Consider the following 23,948-nt stretch of genomic DNA (forward strand, 5'->3'; position numbering starts at 1 on the left):
TGAGCTACCTGTCCTGTTGTCCTAGCCATCCCCACAGAGGCTCTCGTTGTGTCTTGTGTAGGGCAGATAAAACAAGAAAAAAGGGAGGGGAGAAGGATGGGGATGGGGAGGAGGAGAGTGGAAGGGATGGCAAAAGTTAGTGTTTCATAATCAAAAGAGAACAAGAAATAAAAAAAGAACATTGGATTTTCTGGAATAGTTAATACCATCACATTGTTTAAAAAAAAAAGCTATGCACCGTGTGCGAATTACACCTGTGACATTTTAATTTATAGAGGCGACTGAAGAAGAATTTATTACCTACATTCCCCAAGAAAATGCACACCACACTGCACAGGGCCACATGTGAGCACCAGCAGGCGGGAGAAGGGAGGGAAAGCCCAGGGACCAGCCTCTCGGGGCTTCTGTGGAAAGGCAAGGGCGAGGCACTGCGGTGTAAACAGCTGAGGTCATCTAGATTGAATAATCCTCATTGTCTGGCACGTGGCCCTGGGTAGATTTAGGGCAGGGGAAATAGCTGGGTCTGTGAGTTAATCAAGGAGGTAGTTGGGGGTGTGAACTCAGGATTGGTTGGAAGGTTTGCAACATGACTTTTGCACACCCACAAAAGCTGAATCAGAGAGAGATGTAAACAACTTTGATCTTTTGTCTCTGTGATGAATGAAAGCCAGACACAATCTAAGGAAACAGAAAATTCTCCCCCGCCAGACACACACACTGTGAAAGTTATAGCAAAAGTCCCCTTCTCATCCCTGTCTTTTAACTACTTAATTTCCACCTTCCTATTCATAGGTAACCATTCTTATTAGTTTCCTTTTGTATCCTTGGAGGTCTTTCCAGATTATCAAACAGAGAAATTTCTCATCACCTCCCCACTTTTAAATGGCTGCATATTATTTCATTGTTCAGATGTACTATAATTTAGTTAACCAGTACTTTATTGATGGATATTTGTGTAATTTCTAAGAGTTGCTAATGTAATGGATGTTGCAATGAGTAGTGCTGAACTCACATTATTTTGCACATGTGCAAGTGTGTCTGTAGAATGAGTTTTCTGAATATAGTGTCCTGTGCTTAGAAAATACTCAACATGTATTTGTTCAATTGAGTAATTAATATATAACTAGACATCTACTCTGGGAAAAATATTTTGAGATATTGTCTGAAATGTATCTAAAAATGTTGATAATCAATCTGTTCATTTGTTCAGCAAGTATTTATGGACCTGCCATTGCATGCCTGGGCCTGGAACAACAGTGGACAAAACAGACATTGTTCAAATATCACAAAGTTTAAGTTGGGTACAAGAGCCAAAGGGAAAAAAGAAAGAAAGAAAAAGGAAAGCTAGCTAGAAGGGAAGTAAAATAGTTACATATGAGGAGAGGAAAAGTAATACGAAGGAAACAAAGTACCCAAATGCTGATTAGAAGGGAAGACCTATCTGAGAGGGTGACTTAAACTTGAAACCTAAAAGATGAGAAGGAACCAGTCATAAAAGAGCTCAGAAAAGAACATTGAGGCAGAGAACCGTGTGAGCACAGCCTCAGAGTGGAGCTAGAGCCTGGAGAGGAAGGGGACAGCACACAGTGTGAGGGTGGGCAGAGGGAGGCCGAGTGATGGTATGATATGAAGACACTGGTTTTCGTCCCAGTTCCTGCCTCATAACTCCCATAACCCCTGTTATTTCCTAAGGGACTGAAACAGCATGCATATCTTTTCTTAAAGCATTTGGCCTTTGTCCTTGGATCCTAAAGAAGCTTCAGAACAGCTCCAGAGTGACGAAAGTGAAAGATAGTCTTTTGCTAATAATGTTGGGGCACTTTAGGCCTCAGAAGCAGGTCCCAGAAAAGTCTCTCCCTCTGACCTCCTGCCCCTTCCACCTGCGCCTTTTTCTCCCCAGGGCAGGCCATGGAAACTAGAAATGTACTCTACTCTTCTCCTACCTTTCTGTCTTGGAGCTGGCCATAAAAAGATTCTTTGATCTGCCTTGTCTGATGGCAGGTTATAATACTTCCATTTCAGGAGAAGTCCCAGTCATCTATTAGTACCAGATCACACAGTCCCATTCCTACTCTTGTCCATGCTTCAATCATGCCTGTCTGATGGAGTGTACATAAAGGGCCAGGAGAATGGGATATGGGGAGCTTCTGGACAGCTGAATGTGTGGAGTCTTGCAGGAAGGTAAGAAAGAACTCGTCCATGTCTGGGAGGGCAGTGCACCCCAGCTCCACGGAACAAATTTCCTGCACTCAGAACCCTTCCAGACCACGCCCTATGTATCTCTTCATCTGGCTGTTAATTTGTAGCCTTTAAAATATTCTTTATAAGGGCCGGGCCCGTGGCGCCGGTTCGGATCCTATATAGGAATGACTGGTGCACTCACTGGCTGAGTGCCGGTCACGAAAAACGACAAAAAAAAAAAAAAAATTCTTTATAATATTATGGTCTTTCTTTCTTTCTTGGGGGAGAGGGAGGGGGGATAAGCAGTAGTTGGGTAAGGGACACGAAAGTCATCATAATTTGTAATGACGAACATGTGAAGCTGGATGGTCAAAGTTCCTGGGCCTGGACTATGACTGCTGTTTGACATGCGGTCAGTCTTGCGGGATCCCCAGGCAGACAACATCACAATTGAATTGGATTAGAACACACCCAGCAGGTGTCCATTGCAGAACTGATTGCTTGTTTGTGGGTGGGGGGAAAGCCTCACACATTTGGCATCTGCTTTGCTGGTTGCTGGGAGCCAAGGAGACGCCACTTGTCTTCTCTCCTCACCCAGTCAAGGTCATCTTGTGGATTCTGGTGAGGATTCAGGAGATAATGCAGAACTCTAAGCAGAGCCACAATACAAGATGATTTACGTTCTGCAGTTTTCTGAAGGCTGGTTGGAGGATGTGTGGACAGGGCTAGAGGAGGCCAGTTGGGAGCCACTGCAGCAGCGGAGGTGGGATATGATGGTGTTTCAGACCTGGCTGTGATCAGGGAGAAGGAGACCTGTACAGATGGAAAGCTTAGGTGGCAGCTGCTGATGTCATGGATTTGGGTGATAATGGGGAATATCTTCGTCAGGGTTAACTACCAGGTCTCTGGCTTGAGTGACTGGGTGGATAGTGACAGTGCCATTTACTGAAATGGGGAAGATTCAGAGAGGATTGGAGGATGTTTAGAACTAGGGGTTTAAGTTTGTACATGTTGAGTTTGAGATTACTATGGAATATCCAAGGGGAGACATACTAGAGTTCAAGTCAAATTCATGAATTCGGTGGTGAGGTCTGAGCTGTAATGTAGAATTTTTGACATATGGTAGGTATTTAAAGAAAGGGAATGAATAAGATCACTTAGGAAGAGTGCACTAGAAGGGTGTTAGGAGCACTAACACCAAACGCTCAAAACAAAGAATGCACAGGTATGTACATGTACATGTGTAAATACTCAGTGCACAGTGTGTCCTAGCATTTGTAAGTACTCAGGCACACTCCTAAGTTTTTCCTTAGGCCTGTTTGTGAGAATTACCAAATTATTTAGTTGATTCTTAAGCATGCCTTTTTCCTTTTAAATTAGGGGTCTTAGAAGAAATTTGCCAGAAAATTTGTTTAAGTAAATCTTCTGCTCTATGCAAAAATAGAATTAAGAAGTTGATGAGGTTGATTCAGGAGGGAGAAAGTCCTGGTGAAAACTGGATGTTTAAAGGTTGAAGACAGGGCCCAGGGCACTAGGGTGACGGAAGATGAGGTGCAAGGAAAGCCTGGAGCAGGAGGCTGCGTTTGTGCACCTGCACTTTCATCTTCAGAAGGAAACTTCTGAGGGTTCTTAATTTTGACTGCTTTGCTAATATGACAAGGCCTTTATTTTATTATTCTTTAACAGGTCACACTCATCATTCATGTTAGGGTCTTCACTGAGCAGCTAGTTCATAATGCAGAGTTTATGTATCCCAGTAGATTCAATGTTCAAACAAAGTTTCTTGAGGTAGTGCCTGCATTTTATTCTGGACCAAATAGTGGGTAACCATAGAGGATTTATAAAGCAAATGTACCTCACAGGGCCTGGTTTTCCAAAGCCTTGCAGTTTCAAATATTGACCTTGCAGAGGACAGGAAATTTTCCTCAGGCTATAAAGTCTCTGTTGTAAGATAAAGAATTCTAACACAGCAAGGTTGCTGGCTCAAAGACAGACTAGTTACTGATTGATATGTAAAGATACTGGAAAATTGCCATAAGAAGGGAATGTTTGCTAAGATCAAGCTTTTGTTGGTGGACCACTTAATTGCCTTAATGGAATGTCATCTGACTTGTTTCACTGAAAGTTACCAGCCTACATTGTTAAACTATAACCCCACCTATGTTCTCTTCCTGTAACTTCCTGATCTGGAGAATAAATGCAGGAAGAAAACCCGAATTCAGGGTTAACTTCCTGAGGAAGGAATGCCTCTCGCTTGAGGATTCCAGGGAAGTTAACCACTTTGGGGCTTCTTACTGCTCGGAAGAGATGGGCTTTGAGTAATCCTTTGTGGCTCTGTCACCCTGGGGAAGTGGGGTGACAAATCCGTAGGGGGCAAAGCAACAGGTAGCATATATCAGGGTCCCCTCTACCCACTAACATTGTGATTAAGTATTAGGCCTGGTTTGTTCTTTAAAACTTCACTTTTGTTTTAGTTCAATTTCATTTCCAAAAGTTGTCTGCTACATATAATTTTACTAATGTATTCATATTACACTCAATATAATATAATTTTTAACAAAAGGCTCCCTTTTGTCTTTTAATTGGTATAATATTTTTTAGAAGCATTTATTGTTTCCTAGAACTCAGTGATTTAAAAAATAACTGGCTTAGTACACAAACCAACTTCTTCAAATTATTCATTTAAAATTATATATGTATATAAATAATAAAGAACCCCCTCTTCTGTTTTGGAGAATTAACTGTGTGTGTTTGAACCAATATGCTAACTTTCCCAAATGAAATTTTTCATGTTTCTGGTTAAAAGCTTTTTAAAAAAAGAGTTACTTATCCATTTTGTTAAAAGTCACAACCTTTTCATGATTAATCAATCAGTGGTCTTTTCTCCCCCTGACATTAATTCAGTATTCTGTACTGTATTAATTTTCCCCAGGAAGATTATACTATAATTCTTCTTGTTTTGTATATGCATTCAAACTACTCTTTACATTTTTATTTAGTTGTTTAATGAAGGTCTTCAAGAAACACAAACGGGATGTTTTTTTGACTTATGTTTCTCTTTATTTTTTTCATTGTGGAAAATTTTAAACATTAACAAAAGTCTAAGAAAGGGATGGAGCGATTCACTGCCATGTACCTATCATCCACCTGTAGCGATTACTAACACATGATCAGTCTTGCTATATATTGGTATGTTTGCTTTCATTGGCTTTTTATCCTTGTATTTCCTTAAAATACTCTAGCTTTATCTCCCATTTTATTTAACATTTTACCCTATTTTTCCTTTACAATGTTGACCATGTTTCTCAGTTACTTTGAATTTACTTTTAGTGGTACCTGATTTGTCTTGTTTTATCTTCTCAGGCATCATTCATACTTCATGATGAATGAACATTTGCATGGGTAATTCAGGTACTCTTACACGTGTCAGCAACAAAATGTTTTTGATTCAGGTCTACCCAGATTCTGAATAGGGAAAAAACTGGTTAAACCAGTTTGATTGACATAGGAAATGAAACTAAAAATAGTACATTTTTCAAGTTCAGTGAAGGTTGAAATTGACAATTTAAAATTTCTTAACTATGGCTGAATCATCAAATCTATTCCTTTGTGTTTTCTCCTTCTATAAAAGAAACATTGAAGCAAAGAGTCTAAATATCATTGACTGTGGGAGAGTGGTTGGCTTCTTTCACTTTTCCAAGTTCTCATTTTTTTATTCATTCAGTGTCCATAATAGTCTGGGGATGTTATAAATTTATTAAAAAGGTGACATATCTCAGGAGGTCATAGACCTTCAGTTAATGCATTTTCTACAATAATATACTCAATGACATTAATGGTGCAATATAGGTTACTTTAAACAATGTAATATAAAAGTTCACGCAAATTTAAAAAGAGTATTATATCTAGGGTTTGGGTTCGGGTTATGGTTAGGGCTAGGGCTAGGGTTCAGGTTCAGGTTAGACAAGATTTGGGTTCGGGTTCGGGTTTGGGTTAGGGCCAGGGCCAGTGCTAGGGCTAGGGCTAGGGCCAGGCTAGGGTCAGGGCCAGGGTAAAGGTTAGGGTCAGGGGTCATGGGCCAAGGGTCAAGGGTCTTGCAAGTGCTGCGTGGGCACCAGATTTGGGGTAGAACATGGAACAGGTAGGAGGTTGGTTTGAGGGCCTGAGGACACCATGTTACTCCTCCAGCTCCGACAGACACAGATACGTCTGACATGGATTCTGTCTGTTTTGTTGTAGGTTCTCTTTGGTCATAAAAACTGAACTGATTAAAGGCAAAGACAGGAGTGGAGCTGGACTGGCTTGTGCATGAGTCACAATATTCCCGACAGCTCTGGGGGGTTTTCTTTGTTATGAAACCTGAGTTAGGAACGTGTAAACAAATGCAGGGTGTTCCTGCCGAGTGGCTAGGTCTGAGGGACACACCAGCAAGGTGGGCAGAGCTCTTCACGGGGCATTCATATCAGTTTCATGGATCTTGGTCTGACTTTCTGGTCATTCTAGGTTTTGTAAGTTCCCATGTAGCATTTGCAAATCTCTCTTTTCATGGGTAAGTTTCTTTATTTTATCTTTTCCCCTGCCTCTGCCCTGTTGACCAGGACCCCTCCAGCCTTCCCTAGGCTGTCAGGTTGCTCTTCACTTTGTTGTGAGCCCATTTTCCAATCCATAAAGACAAGACTGATTACAGGGTGGTCTGAGCTCACAGGAGACCTGTAGAGCTAGAGCTGCACTCCCCAGCACACCCTGTATGTGGCCCCCAGTGGCTCTTCACAGTGGGCGGGGGCCACAATGGTACCAGGTCCCTGTGGTCACAAGAGCAGCCGTAGACCCTGGGACCCTCATCTGCCATCCTTCAGCTCCAGGAGTGGGGCTGCGGCTCAGTGGGAAAGGCCGGCTTTCTTCGTGCTGCACTGTTTTGATGCTGTCCACGAGTTCTCTGACCTGGGGTTCTCTGCAGTAGCAGGACCATTAGTCTCCACAGCCTCCCCAGCCACCCACCCCAGGTGCTCAGCAAGCTTTTCCTCATTGGCTTATCCTCAATGGATATTTCCTGAGAGCCTAGAGCATTCAGGGCTCCCCCACGCTAGAGATGGGATCCCTTGAAGACAGGGCAGATGCAGAGCCTTCATGAGCTGGGACTGCATGAGGGAATCACAGATCTACATCTGTCCTATGATAGCTGATGGAAAAAGAGACTCTGCAGGGGCTGAGGCCACAGGCAGGAGGTAGAGGCCTCAGGACCCCAGCCTCCTCCCCACCTGCTCCCTCGCCCTGTGCTATCTTGGCACCCAGAAGCCCCTGCAGGTGCTGCTAAGTCACGGACCCTGCTGGAAGTGGATGTCCCACAGGAGGTCCATAGGCCGGGGGCTGGGGCCATGCCCCCCAGACCCCGCCCTGCAGCTGCCCCTGTCCCCAGCGCCAACAGTCCTGCCCACACAACGAGCAGGCCCTGGAGCCCTGCCTAACACTCTGCACACACCAGCAAAGGCTTCCTCCGTCTCTAGGTGAGCCTGCAGCCTCCCTGAAGTAAAGACCCCTCCCCAGGATAGGACAGGACTGGACGGGGGCTTTATTGCTCTCTCATTCTCTTTCCCATGGACGTTGCCTCAAATTCACCCATCGCCAGGCTGTGCCAGATCCACAGAATGGGCCTCTACCCCTTAGGAGGCCATGGTGCTGACACAGCAGATGCCACTGAGAGCTCCAGAGCCCATCTGGGCAGGCTGGACAGGTGTGAGAATGAAGGAGGCCAGCCAAGTCAGTGAGTGGACAGGAGGCCTGCAGACATGGGTGGGCTGGGGGTGGCAGGCGTGTGCAGTTGGCATCCCAGGTTAGGAAACATTCTGCTGTACTGTGTCTTCAGTTTCTTTGTCAGTGGACAGATGATGGACAGAGGAATTAATAAAGTCCTTTCATTCACACAGACACCTACTGATCTCTTGGTTCCTTGCTGATACTGGGTGTAAAGTTTTCACGCCTTAGGTGACCTTAGGTACAAATGAACAAATATCCCCTTCGGTATGTTTTAGATCTTCCTAGCTACTTGCAAGATACCAAAGAGTGTATCCTGTGTGTGTGTGTGCATACATCTTCACACATGTGCATGTGCAATCATGTGTGTGCATGTGTGCATGCAGATATGCATGGCATGTGCAGTCATGAATGTGTACAGTGCATGAGGGTGTGCAATGTGTGGTGTGTGCAATCATGTGTGCATGCAGGTGTGCATTGTATGGTGTGTGCAATCACTTGTGTATGCACATGTTCACGCAGGTGTGCATGTGTACGTGCAGACATGCATGTGTGGCATGTGTGATCATGCATGTGCACGTGTGCGTGCAGGTTGTGTGCATGTGCGTATGCATGTGTGCACGTGTGTTTTGAGCTCCACTCCATACCCCTAGGAAATGGGCTTGAACATATGGAGGTAACTTTTATAAAAGTTCGTGTTTACATTTAAGGAAATCAATACTTGGGGGAACCTGACTTTTCTGAAAACTTTCATCAGTCTTATTGATTAGGGATTTTTTAAATCAAAACATTATTTCTAGTGTTCACCCTAACTCACTTATCAAGTTCTCATCACACAGTAGCTTTAAAACATTAACACGTGTGTGGAAAGTGAAGTCGGTGGGCACGCTGGACGGGGTGGCTGCGATGCAGAGGGACAGAAGGCTCCGTGGGGCTCTTCCGTGTCCTGTGCTCATGGAAGAAGTGAGTGCAGTTCCCGAAGACGCACACGGGAAAAAGAGAAGCAGAAATAAGAGAAGAAAGGGTGTGAGGGAGTGGGAGACAGCGGCTGCCTGGGGTCTCATGTTGGCCTGAGTCCCCCCCCACCGCGTGTTTTCATAGCGAGTTTTAAGCAGAAATCTGCTCCTGCCATTGACATGCATCTCACAGACGCTAAGACTTAACTCCCTGTGAGCCGATGGCACGTGGCCTGACCGCGAGGACGGAGGCCACAGCGATGGTCAGCTTCCCGTCGCTTGAGTACTTAGCTGGACCGCCACATGTCACTCTCACGAGGAGTCTGATAGAGGCACAGTTATCACCATCTCACATTCTCACACCCCCGGACAGGCCCCGCCCACTCCGGCGTCGGCGCTCCTCCCTCAGCCCCTCCCCTTTGCCGGAGGCGGTAGCCCGGATGTTGCTGTTCTCTGCACTCGTCTGGAGGTTGTCCGGGCTTTAGGGGCGCTCCAGACGCTCTTCAGGTCCACGGAGTGCCGACGAGAGCGCGGAGCGGCGCAGCATCGGCGAACTGAGGAGGCTGCCAGGGGAGAGGCGCGACGGACCAGTAGGGCCCGGGTGAGGGGCTGTGACTCCCCACCGAGGCCGGGGAGGTAGCCTCGGGCTGAGAGGCGGCGCGGGGCTCCTGGGGAGGGTCCCCCGAGCCCCGAGTGGGGAGGGGAGGGGCGGCGGAGGCCATTGGAGTTGGCGGGGGGATGGAGACGGCGGGATGCCCGGAGCTGGCAGGGAGAGGAGAGCCGGCGCCGCCCGCCGTCCCTCCCCGCGCCGGGCTCGCCTTCTCCGCGGGCTGTTGCAGAGAGGCCGGCAGGCGGGACTAGGGCCGGGCCGGGTGAGCAGGTGCGGCCGGGCTGTGACCTCGGGGTCGCGGGGCTGTGGCCTTGGGTCCGGGTCCTGGTGAGCCAGGGCGGCTGCGAGCGCCAGTGCGGCGGGAGACGCGGCCACCGGGGGCGGGGGCGGGGCGGGGGCGGGGAGCGGTTCTCTCATCATCCTTACAGTTTGAGTGTCTTCTGAGTTTATTTTGACACTTGCATTACCAGTGACTTTTGTACCTTCAGGTGTGGTGGTGTTGCCTGTCAGCATCCTCTGTCAGATGGAAGAGCTCTCTTTCGCGCTTTTGTAAGAGTGGTCTGCTGTGATGAATTCTCTCAGCCTTCGTTTGTCTGGGAGAGGGTTTTATCTCTCCATGTTTGAAGGACACTTTTCTCGGGTACAGTACTGTCGTTCGAAAGACGTTTTTGTTTTGTTTTGTTTTTAAGTGCGCTGGCAGTCTGAAATTTTATTCTAGTAGAAAAGATGATCTACTTTAGTGTCACTTTTAAATGAGTAGCCAGCCTATGAGCAAATCCAAAGCAAAAATTTCAGATAAATTGACTCAGAGTTCCCAATGTTTATAAGTGGTTACTTAGGACAGTGCATGGTATATAATGAGTGTTGTGTAAGACATAGCTGTTATTAGTAGTAATAGTTAAGTATAATTTTGTGTCCAAAGCTGAATCCTTCTCAGTCTTGATGTGTTTATACTATTGATCACTCAGTGAAACTGATCATTTCCTTTGTGGAAACAGCCTTGCTTCTCATGTTCATCTTGGTTTAGTGTAGTAGCCGTCTTTTTTAAAACAAAGAAAAAGATCAGTTGAGTGTCTTTTCACTTTGAAATATTTATTTGCTAGTTGATAACTTACTTTTAAAACAGTGTGTAGTTACTGAAGGAAAATATTTGTGTTTCAGGAAAGTCTTTCAGTTATTTATACAACTTACTGTCCTGCTCTGTACACCATCTATGAACCAGTGATTCGACTTAAAAGTGAGACAGAAACTCAGCTCTCTCAAAGACCCTTCAGCTCAAAAGAAGCTCAGAGCATCTTATTAGAACCTCATCATCTAAAGAATCTCCAGCCTACCGAATGTAAAACTATTCAAGGCATTCTGCATGAGATTGGTGGAACTGGTATACTTGTTTTTCTCTTTGCTAGGGTAATAATCCCTGATTATAATTTTATCTAGAGAGAAACTACTTTATTATTGCTAAAGAGTTTCTTTTGGACTACCAAAAAAAAAAAAAAAAAAAAAGCTGCACTCAACTATATTAAATTTTTAGCATTAAAGAAAACACATATTAAAGATGTCATCAAGCTTTCTGCCCACAGATGATTATGGTTTCTTCTAATTTATGAAGATTTTTAGAAGTTTTCTATTATCCACAAATGTTATTAGAACAATTAAAATGTTAAATGTATGAAATTTTAAATTGCTTTCGGAAAGAAAAATGCATGCTGTAGTAATGAGATGAAAGAAACGTATTTTAAAAAATAAAGTATATACGAAAAAGAAACATCTAAAGCTTTCTCATGCATGGGGAAAAAAACCAAAGGTCAATAAAAAATTTAAAAATTTAAGAAGTTTTTATCTATTTGGGTCTGGAGTTTGTTTAAAGAGGAGAAATATAAAAAGTTTGACTCAGGCCATAAGTACCATTTTAGAGTAAATCATTTAATATCTGTTCTATTTAGTTATTGAAGGGCAAGGACAATAACTTATCTGATGCAGAGTAAGTCAATAATTATATATTGACTTTTTCAGAGATTTCTAAAATCCATAATAGGGGGCACAAATGGTTTCACTTTGGCACAAATCATTTCTCCTTCCTCAGGGTCCATATCCCTGTTTAATTAAAGCAGCCTTGATCTTCCTTTATCCTCAGAACGCCATCTTCTTTTTACCCTTAAGTATAGCTTCTGCAACCTTATCAAATTTTCACACTGTCTCCCTAACTGGCTTTCTTTCTTTAACAGATCCATCTTGATTAATTTTAGCAATAAGGGGCATATCAACGTTTGTTGTTAGTGTTCTTATAAAATGTCTTGTTAGCACTTGACCTACCATATTCTGTAAGCTGTCGTCTTTTCCTCCTCTTTCTTTTGCATACTTTTTTTTGCATGTATTATTTAGAAGAATAGAATTTCCCCTAGTGTTTTAAAACTTAAAGCTCTTTAGCTCCTCATTAACATTTTGTAATCTCCTTTTATGTCATTGTACAATTTCAAAATGTATATCCTTTGTTTTTCCACTTTCATCAAGGTTTTGAATATAATTTTGTTATGGTTACTGGTACAGTGATTGGATCCTAAGAACATGGTTAAATTTTTATCTTACATATATATTAGGATCTTGCCAATACTTAAAGTATGTTTTCACGTTTAAAACTTAGAAACTTTGTATCTTTCCCTCCCCGGCAAAAATAAACTTCATTCTCTGAAATCCCTACATGCATTGTCTGCCATTTGAGTCTAATGTCCATCATCCATCCAAACAGGCAATCTGCAGCCTCCTAGGTGTACCATGGACTTCCAGTGCAGGACTTTATCCCTCTCCTCTGCATCCCAGCCACCCCTTTATCTCTGCTTTTCCAGGACTGGGCTCTCCTTCCAGACCATCTCCTCTCCTCATAGCCTACCAGGTAGGGGTCAGAAGTGATTTCTGTACTCTCATGGCATTTCTTTTGTCTCATTCTTCTTTGGTATATGTTTCTTACGTACAGTAGTTGTTAGAAAGTGTTGGCTGAATTGAAGTATGAGGCACAATACATGGTTTTTACACGTAGGTCTTATCTCTGACTAGACAGTAGGCCCCACAGGGGGCAAGCATCATGTCTTTTTATGTAGAGTCTATTTGTTGATTGACCATTCTACTGAAAACTTGAAACATTTTGCTGACAATTCAGATCACTAATTGTAAAATGCTACTGATCTCTAAGGTTATTAATGTTATTTTAGTCCATTTATAATGTACTAAAGAGATTAAAGAGAATGGAATTTATGCCTCTTGCTCAGTTTTGTTTATCCACAATTCTTAAATGGTTACAATGTGAGTACTAAAAAATAAAGTTTCATAGAAACTGTTAGATTGATATTACAAAAAGGTAATAATCGCACATGTTAAACTTTTACTCTCAACAAATCAGGAGAAAAATATATCTACTTTTTTTAGGTTGTTGAACTTAATAGCTGTGAAGAAACTCAAGCATTAGCGCTTTGAGTTATACTATCCTTAATTAAGTACAACCAACAGAGAATACAGGAGTTAGAAAACTGTCATGGACTTTGCATGATTCGTCAGGTGTTGATCAAATGAAAATGCATCATTGGCTGTCACATTTTGAAGGTATGACCTCATGAAATTTATTCTGAGTTTCATATGCAGTGATACTCATCTCTTCATCAAAGTCTTCTAGTGATAGTTTTGTGTTTCAGTTATTCCTGAAGTAAATGAAGGAAACTCATTAGAGTATATCTACTCAAACTAAGGTACCCTTCTGCTTCATCATTAAATGATTACATTTTTCTTTAAAGTGTTTTAGAAAAGTAAGAAAAAAAATAAACTCATAGAATTTTAGATCTGGATGGACCATAGATGCCTGCCAGGCTGGGCCCTCATTCTGTAGATGGATGAAATTGTTTGTTCAGCTCCCACAGTGATGGGAGAGAACTCTGTTCTCCAGATACCTAGAGACACACCATTCCATTAGGCAGTGCTGCTACAGAGTTAGTTTTAAAGTCACAGACGTCCATGTTAGTTTTTATGATGATCCCGCTATCATCATATATTTAAACTTTTTTCCTGGCCATCAGCATTTGGTTCTATTGTAAAAGTATTTCTCTCTGAGGATAGGGATACTGAGGCAAAAAATGGTTCCTCTACCCCTGCCACTCCACACCTACCTCTTTAAACTATCAAGATCCATACATGTGTGGCATGAATCCTGACTACTTTTCGGAAAAGGTTTTAAAGGCTAACAGCAGTTTAATTCAATTGAAAAAATAAAAATAGAATGTAGTTTGTTTTACTCCATGTTTGAAACTGAGTAATTGCAAATACTTGAGAGGTTGGGGTTTTCTATTTATTTGAGTTGTTTTACAAAACAAATTAAAGATACTTTGTGAAATGTTGAATTATTTACCAGTTTTCCTTTGAATTTAATGTTATGACTGCTAAGATTGAAAGCTTAATGTTTTTATTAAATTTTTTGATTAATCATTGTTAATGCATGTTACATTAATGCCGATTTTCCATAGACTCTTCTTGAAGTTTGCTGTGGTGATAATATTGTTCATATCAGTGAGAATGGAGAGTTTAAGTTGGATATAGAGTCCAGTGCTATAATCCAAGATGTGAAACTGTTAGAGGAGCTATTTCGTGCCTGGAAGATATGGAATAAAGCAGAGGCTTGTAATATGTACTTTCCCCCCTTTTTCTTATTGTGGTAAAATACACATAAGATAAAATTTACTATCATAAGCATTTTTAAGTGGCATCAAGTACATTCACAATATTGTGCAACCATCATCACCATCCATTTCCATAACAATTTTCATCTTGTAAAACCAAACCTCTGTACTCATTAGACAATAACTCCCCATTCCTCCCTTTCCACAGCCCCTGGCAACCACCATTCTCTCTGACTGTATGATTTTGACTACTCTAAATTTCCTCATATAAGTGGAATCATATAGGATTTGTCTTTTTGTGATTAGCATGTTTCACTTAGCATAATGTCCTCAAGGTTCATCCCTGTTGTAGCGTATGTCAGAATTTTCTTCCTTCTTATAGCTGAATAATATTCTATTGTATGGATACACCACATTTTGCTTAGCCATTCGTCCATCAAGGGACACTTAGATAGCTTCCTCATTTTAGCTACTGTAAATAGAGACATGTACTTTTAAATATTCATCTAATTCTTCTGAAGGAAAGAATGAATTTACTGCTTCAGTGTTATGTTAATTATAAATGAAAATCTGTCGGTATTTCCAGTTCAGAGTTTTGAACAGCCATGAGTAATGCTGAGCTGGAAGGTCAAGATCAGAACTTGGGCTGGCTAAGAACACTGTACTCAGGCAAGAGAATATGGGCTCATTTGGATCAGTTGGGAGCTTATATTTCCCATAAACTCTGAAAGGGGAGCCTGTTAAGAGTCTGGGGAGTCAGGTCCAGGAGAGGGAAATGGACATACTTCTGAATGGGGGAGCCATGCTGGCCAGGAGGCAGAGCTGGGATTGTTGTGTGTAGGGCAAGGGCTCATCATAAGCATGGAGTAAGGAGCATAGATAGATGTTAGGTCTGGGCACTGAATCTCAACACCTGGAATGGAGAAGCTGGTCTTCACAAGGACCCAGCCAGGAAATGAGTGCAGGAAATGAGTGTCTAGAAGTAGAATATAACAACATTATCATCAAACATAATTATTTAAAATGCAATTCAGAGTATATACCTTTAGAATTTTTAAAAAATGTATTATTTGCAAATTTGGCAACATTATCAATAACAGTTGTGAAGCTAAAAAAAAGTTTTCTTATCTGTCATTATTAGAAATAAATTTAGCTCAAACATACTAGAGGAAAAATTATTTTTTTATTCCTGTAGAAAATTATATTACAAAATTATTGTTATATGAAGAGACAATCAAAAGGTGCACAGCTACAAAGCATAAGAGAAAGGTATTAAAAAGCAGCTAACAAAACTGTTGCTATTTTTCTTTATTTTGTAATTATGGTATTTGTTAATTTTTTTAAACTTTGTAATTTGTTGTGATTTCTATTCACAACAGTGAATATTCTATTCACTTTGAATATTCTCTTTCAAACATAAAATAACCATAGAGATAGATAAGTAGATAGATAAAAATATGTGTAATATTGCAGGGAGAGAAAGCAAATAAATGCAGGGATAGCATACATAAACAATTAGATCAAAGGCAGTATAAATATATGATAAAGAATATGCTCAGTTGCAGATTGGGAAATCTAAATAATGAGGGACAAGTAGCTTATTTAGTATTTCAAAAGAACAAGGAAATTTGGAGTTGTCTGATAAAAAACATTTTTTATTGAATTCAAAAGTAATAAAACACTATTGGATTTGAAATATTTATCTAATTAATTGTTTTTGAACTGAGTTCGATTTTTGTTGTTGGTGGTAATTTGTTTACATTGGCACTATTTTTCAAACCTGTTTGAATCAAATTTTCATACTTAGGCTGCCTTGTCTCCCAGTTTTCATATGGCTATTTCTTTTAGGGCATCTTAGCTCCATCTATGAAGAAAAAGACCTTGGTTAGAGTAATATGATTAAGTCCATCAATTCCTTGGCCTTTTCATTGTTCATTAGTGTCTGATAATGGCAGGAGAAATAGTAAGACCTGCAAAATTAACCCAAGCTAGTTAATTTTGCTTCTTGTTAACTGTTTTGTTGAAAGGTCAATTAGGGTAATAAGGTGAGGTGAAGATTATCTTTCAATATTAGTTATCTTTGTAAGTTCTTTTTCTCTAGTATTGTGGATGATTTAAGGTTGATTCAATATGGCCAGAGCATTTTAAAGCACCTTTAAAGGATACTAACTACTCTTTGAAGATGCAGTTTGTAATTAATTGTGCAGAGAGTTTTATTGTTTGGACTGAAAAGTAAATTAATCCAAAAATGCAGAGTTTTCACATTGTTTGTGACTTTTCAATTTAATACTATTTGTTTTAAAATTATTTCATTAAATGCTGCATATGCCAATTAGCATTGAAATTTATACATTTTTGATAACACTCTTTGAACATAAATTATTTGAAAACAATTATATTGGTCATATGTAGGCTTCTCTAATTTGAATAATTCTCTCAAGATCATTCACCTTTTGAAAATACATATCATTTAACATCACAGAAAGGGTAATATACTAAAGTACTGAATACAGTATTGCATTCATCATAGGTGTTTAGAAATGACCTGTTGATAACAAAAAATAATAGAGGATAAAACTTATGATTTGTTTTTTCAGACAAATTTAATCTTTGACACTAAATATATACACAGTGTTAAATTGTTATATTGTGTATGTTCTAAAAAGCACGCAGCATGTTTTTCAGTAACTGTGCTAATTGGTGTATGTTTATTTTCTTAGCAAGATGTTTGGGAAACCCTGCTAGAGGCTTTGGAAATTTTCATCCGAGCAGATCACCACCAGCAGATGTTTAACATTAAGCAGTTATGGAAAGCACAAGTGGTTCATCACTTTCCACTGACCTGTCAGGTTTTGCAGGTACTTTTCACGTTACTTTACTTTTGGAGATGCTTTTTGTAGTTGTTTCTGTTTTAACTCTGTACTATGGATGTCAAATTTTTGTGGGACTTTCAATGGGATTTTTTTCCTCCTTTTCATCCTCTCTGTTCTACTGGCTCTCTTCTTTCAAGAAAATAGGAGTTTTTCAACTCCTGCCTCTTATACCTTAATCTTTACACTGTCATCATTCCTAACTCAGTTACAAAGTACAACTACTACTAAATTTTTGAGATGTTTCTTTATGTTGGGATATAGTAATAATTTTGTGGTCTCTTGAACATCAACAATAGTTGATGAATTTTAACTTGTTCCATATCCCTTAAATAACACCTTACAAATATGTATTATTTTAATAAATATGAATTTGCTGAAGGTCTATTTTATATGCTAGAATTAGCATCTTGAAAATACATCCAAAATATTATGTTAAAAAACGGCACTAAATTTACCGTTATGTTGTGGTGTCTGTGCTGTGGCCTGGCTTCTAGTTAAATTTTTTTCTCTGTCTTTATAGACATCCTTTTATCTGCTTGGTTTGTATATTGGACTGTTTTCCAAGTCTTTTTAAAAAAAAAAATGTATGAGGCATCTATTAGAACTTTGTCAAGTTAGATAAGTACAGATGTTCCGTGGGATTAGTAATGTTTTACGTTTTTAGCGCCTTTGCTTCGGTGGCACTAGGGGTTTCTCATTGTAGTTGGACTAAAATCCACAATCTGTGACAACATCCATAAGAAGGCTTTTATGATCTGGCTGCCCTCCTGCCTCATCTTATACCATTTGGCCCTCCTGGCTTTCTTTCCCTTCCTAAACAAGTGAGGCTTTTTCCCACCTCAGGTACATGTTGTTCTTTTTGCCTGAAAAGTTATTGATCTCATTCTTTTCTGGCCAACTCCTGCTTATTCTTCATGCACAACTTAAAACTTACTTCTAGGGAGAAGACTTCTCTGCCCTTCCCATCTAAATTAACTCCTTCCCCTTTTTATGAACTTACTCACACTCCATCCACATGTAATTTGTTAGTTTTATGTTGTTTATGAGATTATAAACAGGTTTCCTTTGTAAACCTCCCGAGGACAGGGATATGTTTTTTGTTGATCAGACTGTAACCTCAGTACCTGGCACACATAAGCACCCAATAAATATTTGTGCAATGAATGAACTCTAAAAAACCAGAAACATTTTATTGCCTTTCTTGGCCTCTATGGTAAATTTAACTATTGTCTTCAGAAATACAATGTGGTGGTCTCTCAGGCCCCTGCTTACTGAATGTTTTATGCATCATTTATGCATCAGTTTTCCTCTAAATGTGTTTCTTTGTATATTGGCCAATTTTTAGTAAGTTCAAACTACAGTGGTGGTTCTTATTCAGTCTTTTCATGTCAGAAAAGTAGCACTTATAAACTTGGAGATTTCAATATTTTCAATATGTTTAGTGTTTTCACTTCCATATTATTTATAAAAATGCTAGAAAAATCTTTGTACCAATTCCTTTTCCTGAAAAGTATATTTCTTTACCCTTCTTCCTTCAAAGACCTCATTTTTGAAATTAATAGCTATTAAGCACAGCTTTATGTTAGGTATTGTGGAAAGTGTATAAAGAAATGAACTTAGTCTTTACCTTTAAGATGTCTCAGAGTCTTTACAGTATTTCAGGAAGATTAACAAATTGGTAGTATATTGGATGTGAGGCAGTTTTAGTAGTTTGTGAGTGCAACATAAAGAACCTGAATGAAGGTGATAAAAATGGGAATGTAAAAATAGGAAGAATATGAAAGACAATATATTAAGAGAATTAATAGAGCTTGATTCTCTTTAAATGGGAACTTCAGGGGTTTTATGTTTTATTGTGTAGACTCAGTGTTCTCTTCTTAAATCTGAGGTAGTCAGACTAAATTGTTTTAAAATTAACATAAGTCCTCTGATTCAGCAATACGCAAGAGTAAATGAAGGAGAGTGGATGTAGGGATATGTATTTGGACATAGGGAGAGGGAAGATGAGGAAGTTTACCTCTCATACCCTTGATCTAGAGGCCTTCTGCTGAGGTGGAATTGGAGGATCTAAACAATGTATTTATATCCATCTTTATTTTTAGTAATTACTTGGCATTCTACCAAGTCTCATTATTCCAGGCAGTAGATGATGCAGTAGAAAGAGTTCAGAGACCTGAGTCTGAATTTTACTTGTACTACTTACTTATTTTCTGTGTGATTTAAACTAGTCAAATTAACCGCTTTGAGCCTCATATTCCGGAAATGAGGGATAAAACCTCACCAAGCTGTTGTGAGAAAGAGCTTTGTAATCTGGAGCACATTATATTAATGTAACTAGTTTTGTCTATCAGAAATTTTCTCTCCTTTTCCCATAGTAGTAGTAGCAGTAGTAGTGGTGGTGGTGATTGTGGTGATAGTAGTAGTAGTAGTAGTAGTAGTAGTAGTAGTAGTAGTAGTAGTAGTAGTAGTAGTAGTAGTAGTAGTAGTAGTAGTAGTAGAAGAAGAAAAAGGAGTAGTGTTGCTTTATGTTGCTTTGCCCCCCATGGATTTGTCACCCCTCTTCCCCTGGGTGACTGAGATGCAAAGGATTACTCAAAGCCCATCTCTTCTGAGCAGTGAGAGGCCCTGAAGCGGTTAACTTCCCTTGGGAACGCTCAAGCAAGAGGCATCCCTTCCTTGGGAAATTAACCCCGATTTGGAGTTCTCTTTCTGCATTTATTTTCCAGACCAGGAAGTTACAGGAAGAGAACATAGGTGGGGTTATAGTTTAACAATAAAGGCTGGTAACTTTCAGTGAAACAAGTCAGATGACATTCCCTTAGACAATTAAGTGATCTTACAGCAGTTTCTCAGTATCTTTACATAACAATCAATAACTAGTCTGTCCTTGAGCCAGCAACCTTGCTGTGCCACAAATCTTTATCTTACACCAGAAACTTTATAGCCTGAGGAAAACTTCCAGTCCTCCACAAGGTCAATACTTGAAACTACAAGGCTTTGGAAAACCAGGCCCTGTGAGGTACATATGCTTTATAGTATATTCCACATCTCCCCCATTTTATTTATTTAAAAGAAAAAGCAAAAGCTTACAAAAACTTATTCAAAAGAGACATTACCCTTTCTATTTAACTCACATACACTCTCATTCTGGTCTCCCTAGTCCTTTAACAACTGGAAATGATATGGCTGATCACTTTGTTATGTATAATAATGTTTTACAAAAGGCTATTGATTCTCATCAGTTTTTTCATCAAGGGGCACGAGCCTTAGCTAAGATGCATCAAATTTCTTACAAACAAGTTCAAGACATTGTTCATGCTTGCCCTGATTGTCAAAGATTTTCTAAATCTAGTTTTCCTGGAGGGGTTAATCCCCGAAGAATAAAAAGTAATGAAATTTGGCAGACAGATGTCACTCATTAGCATAACGAGTCCATTTGGACGTCTTAAATATTTACATGTTACTGTTGATACTTATTCTGGTTTTATTCATGCTACTGCCCAAACAGGAGAAGCTGTTAAACATGTCAAAAAACAATGTCTCTCTGTCTTTGCTACCATGGGAATTCCAGCTCAAATAAAAATAGACAACGGGCTGGCATACACCTCCAAAGTCTTTCAATTATTCTGTAACGATTGGAACATTAAACATGTCACAGGAATCCCATATAACCCCACCGGCCAGGCAATTGTAGAAAGGGCTAATGGCCTTCTTAAATCTCAATTAAATAAACAAAAAAAGGACAATATAAATATAGGAATGGCCCCTCATGAACAGGTCTTCAAGTCTTTGTTTACCCTAAATTTTTTAAACTGCAATTCCCAAAATTTAAGCACCACGGAAGGGCACTTTATCCCTCCTGAAAAGAAGCCTAAATCTTTGGTTTTATACCGCCACCTACTGACGGGTCCACAATGGTTGGGACCTGCTGAATTGTTAACATGGGGAAGAAGTTATTTTCCATAATGGATTCCAATCCTTTTTTGCAATTATAATAACGTCAGCCCCCGAGTCTACCAACCCTGTTATTAACTTTTGTTCAACAGATAATGTTAACAGTGGCTGAGCATTATTTAATTTTTGTATCCAGAAAGTACCAGGAGAAGCAGGAGATTGAGGTTTGATTTTGTTTCAGAAAACAAGGAGGACAAGAGAACAAGTTGAGCTATTTGAGTCCCTTTAGGAATTACATGATATCCTAAACTAGTTATCATAACATGAATATGTCCCAACTTATCAGGTGGAATTAACTCTGGAATAATTTGGACACCACTTATAGAGTATTTTGGATTGCCCAGTAGAATACCAGGGGTGTTAAAAGGTAATGGACCAGAGAAATTTGTTGTCCCTGACTTCACTTGTCCTGCTTCATCTAAAATAACATCTTTTGTTAAGGTCAAATTGACAATTGTTTGATCATTTATTTGAAGTCCGGGGGAGGAAAATTGTCCTGACGAGGAGTCCAGATTTGAGCCTGAGCATTGAGAATTCGACCCCCTTTGTTTATTGGGGCGTGGGATCTGGCACCACCTTCCTCATTTCCCAAAATACGATTGCCTTCTGTATCAAATTTAGATCTGCACTGATTTGACCAATGAAATCCTTTTTTACATTTAGGACATTTTTGTTTTGGTTTAGTCTGTTCTATCTCTCTTACTTTGCAATCTTTCTGAAAATGACCTTCCCTTCCACATTTAAAACATATTTTAGATTGGAGAACTGCAGCAAGAATTTGGGCTTTATGGGTTTCAGCGCCCAAATTCTGTTAGGCTTTGATTATATTAGCAAGAGTGGAATTTTTATTTTTCATTGAAAGGAGGACCCTTTGGCAGTCCTCATTAGCATTGTCAAAAGCCAATTGTAATGAAAGTACTTGCACTGCCTCAGCATTGTCAGTTTGTTTAGTTATGACATCTTGAAGACGATTAATAAAATCTATATAAGGCTCAGAGGGGCCCTGTCTAATAGTAGTGAAAGATTTAGTGGGAGTATTTGTTTCAGGAATTCTGTTCCAAGCTTTTATGGCTGCACGGGTTGTTTGGTCAAGTACTTGTTGAGGAAGTAAAGCTTGTGCCTGAGGTGTTATAAAATCTCCTTCCCCAAATAACATATTCCTATCAATTTGAACATTATTTCTGTAAATTTTCCAGTAAAATATTATGTAAGGCTTCCTGATATTCTTGTAGCCATACTGTGTATTGAGCAGTAGTTAAAAAAGTTTTTCCAAGTGTCTTCCAATCTCAGAGGGTCATATTATACTCAGTAGCAATTGATTCTAAGTACCCTTTAGTAAAAGTACTATGTAAGCCATTTTCTGTTATGCTCTTTCTAAATTTTTGAAGCAAGAAAAATGAGAGGTTTTCATGTCTGGGCTGAGTCCCAGTTCTCACAACAGGAAAGACATGACAAGTATCAGTTTCCATGTTGTGTCCTTCTTTAATACAACGTTCCATCAAGGGAGTGGCTGAATTGTTCGCTTCTAAAGGTGGTGGAGGAGAAGGAGGAGGCGAGGATTGTTCCTTATCCTCCTTAGTGACAGAAACACGTTGTTGCTTTTTGTTAGGGTCCTGAATAGATCTTAAAGCAACTCGACATAAACTCCAAACCATTACATGAGAAGCCTTAACTGGACCTATTGCATTTTTTAACTGTCAGCCAATTTGTTCCCAACCCTTAATATCAAGATTCCCTTCTTTAAGGTACTGAGGGCATTGTTGTCTAATAAACAATAATAATTCAGTTAGTTGATGCTTAGTTACCTTATATCCTGCTGCCTTAAGGAGACATTGAAGTTGTGACCTATATTGAGCTTCCTTTGTAGACAGCGAGATACCCATAGCTGGAAGAATAGATAGAAAATTGGAAGAGAGAGAAAGCACAACCTCCAGGTGAAGCCCTAATTAGACACTGCCACAGGTGTGCAATCGCTAATTGAAAGCCACCTGTGATTCCCTTACCAGGATGCGTCTCCCTTATTAGGGACTCCCTTGCCGGGATGAGCTGGACGTCCTTTTCCTCTCCAATGCTTGGCAGGTCAGTCTCTGATCCGCGGGGATTCCTCACACGGGGCACCAAAGTAGTAACATTAGTAGTAGTAATGATAGTACTAACAGTAGCTAAGATTTATATGGAGCTTACTATGTGATGCTCTGTTCTAATAGTTTATGTCATTTAATCCTTATAATAACTGTATGAAGTAGCACTAGTACAAGGGTACTTCAAAAAGCTCATGAAAAAATTTGTATTATCTTTCCATTCTTTTTTTCATGAACTTTTTGAAGTACCCTCGTATTATCCCCATATTATAGACAAACTGAGGCATGGAGATGTTAAATAACATACCTAAGACCACACACCTAGTGTGAGTGGAGGGGCCAGAATGCAAACCTAGGCAGTTTGGCTTCTGAGTCCATGCTCATGAGTGCTATAATATAACTTTGCCTCACTTAGTCAAGATAAATAGACCAGAAATAAGTTGCCCTCAGTTTTAATGAATTTTTAATAGCAAGTTTGCTTGAATTGAGAAATAGCAACTCAATGGTAATTACGGTCAGACTAGAGTAGTAAAGCAACAGAATTCTATCTTAAGAAGGATATCTTGCTTAAATGAAAAATCGTAGTTAGAATTCTATTTTAAGAAGGATATCTTGCTTAAATGAAAAATCGTAGTTAAGCTGGCAGTTGTCTTTAAATCTAAAGAGAGTTGATTTTTATTTTTTCAGGAACACAAAGAGGGGCAGCTTACATCCATGCCCTGAGAGGTCTGTAGATCATTTGTGAAAATTATAACAGAAATCCTTGGATTGCTTCCAGACTTGGAATTATTGACAGTTATCTTCAATTTCCTTTTTGCAGTTCATACTAATAGTTAGATTTGTCACAACCCCACGAACTTCTACTTTTCTTTGCGCATAAGTAG

At 39.8% G+C, this 23,948-nt stretch overlaps 1 long non-coding RNA gene across 1 annotated transcript; it reads left to right on the forward strand.

Moving 5' to 3' along the window:
* The first annotated feature begins 9,362 nt into the window (after positions 1-9,362).
* On the forward strand, positions 9,363-11,037 carry LOC134364752 (uncharacterized). Its single transcript, XR_010021882.1, has 3 exons — positions 9,363-9,489; positions 9,987-10,138; positions 10,660-11,037. It is a non-coding gene; the product is annotated as an uncharacterized LOC134364752 (long non-coding RNA).
* Positions 11,038-23,948: the final 12,911 nt, after the last annotated feature.

Source organism: Cynocephalus volans, chromosome 1 (genome assembly GCF_027409185.1).
Source record: "Cynocephalus volans isolate mCynVol1 chromosome 1, mCynVol1.pri, whole genome shotgun sequence".
In the NCBI taxonomy this organism is placed as follows: Eukaryota; Metazoa; Chordata; class Mammalia; order Dermoptera; family Cynocephalidae; genus Cynocephalus; species Cynocephalus volans.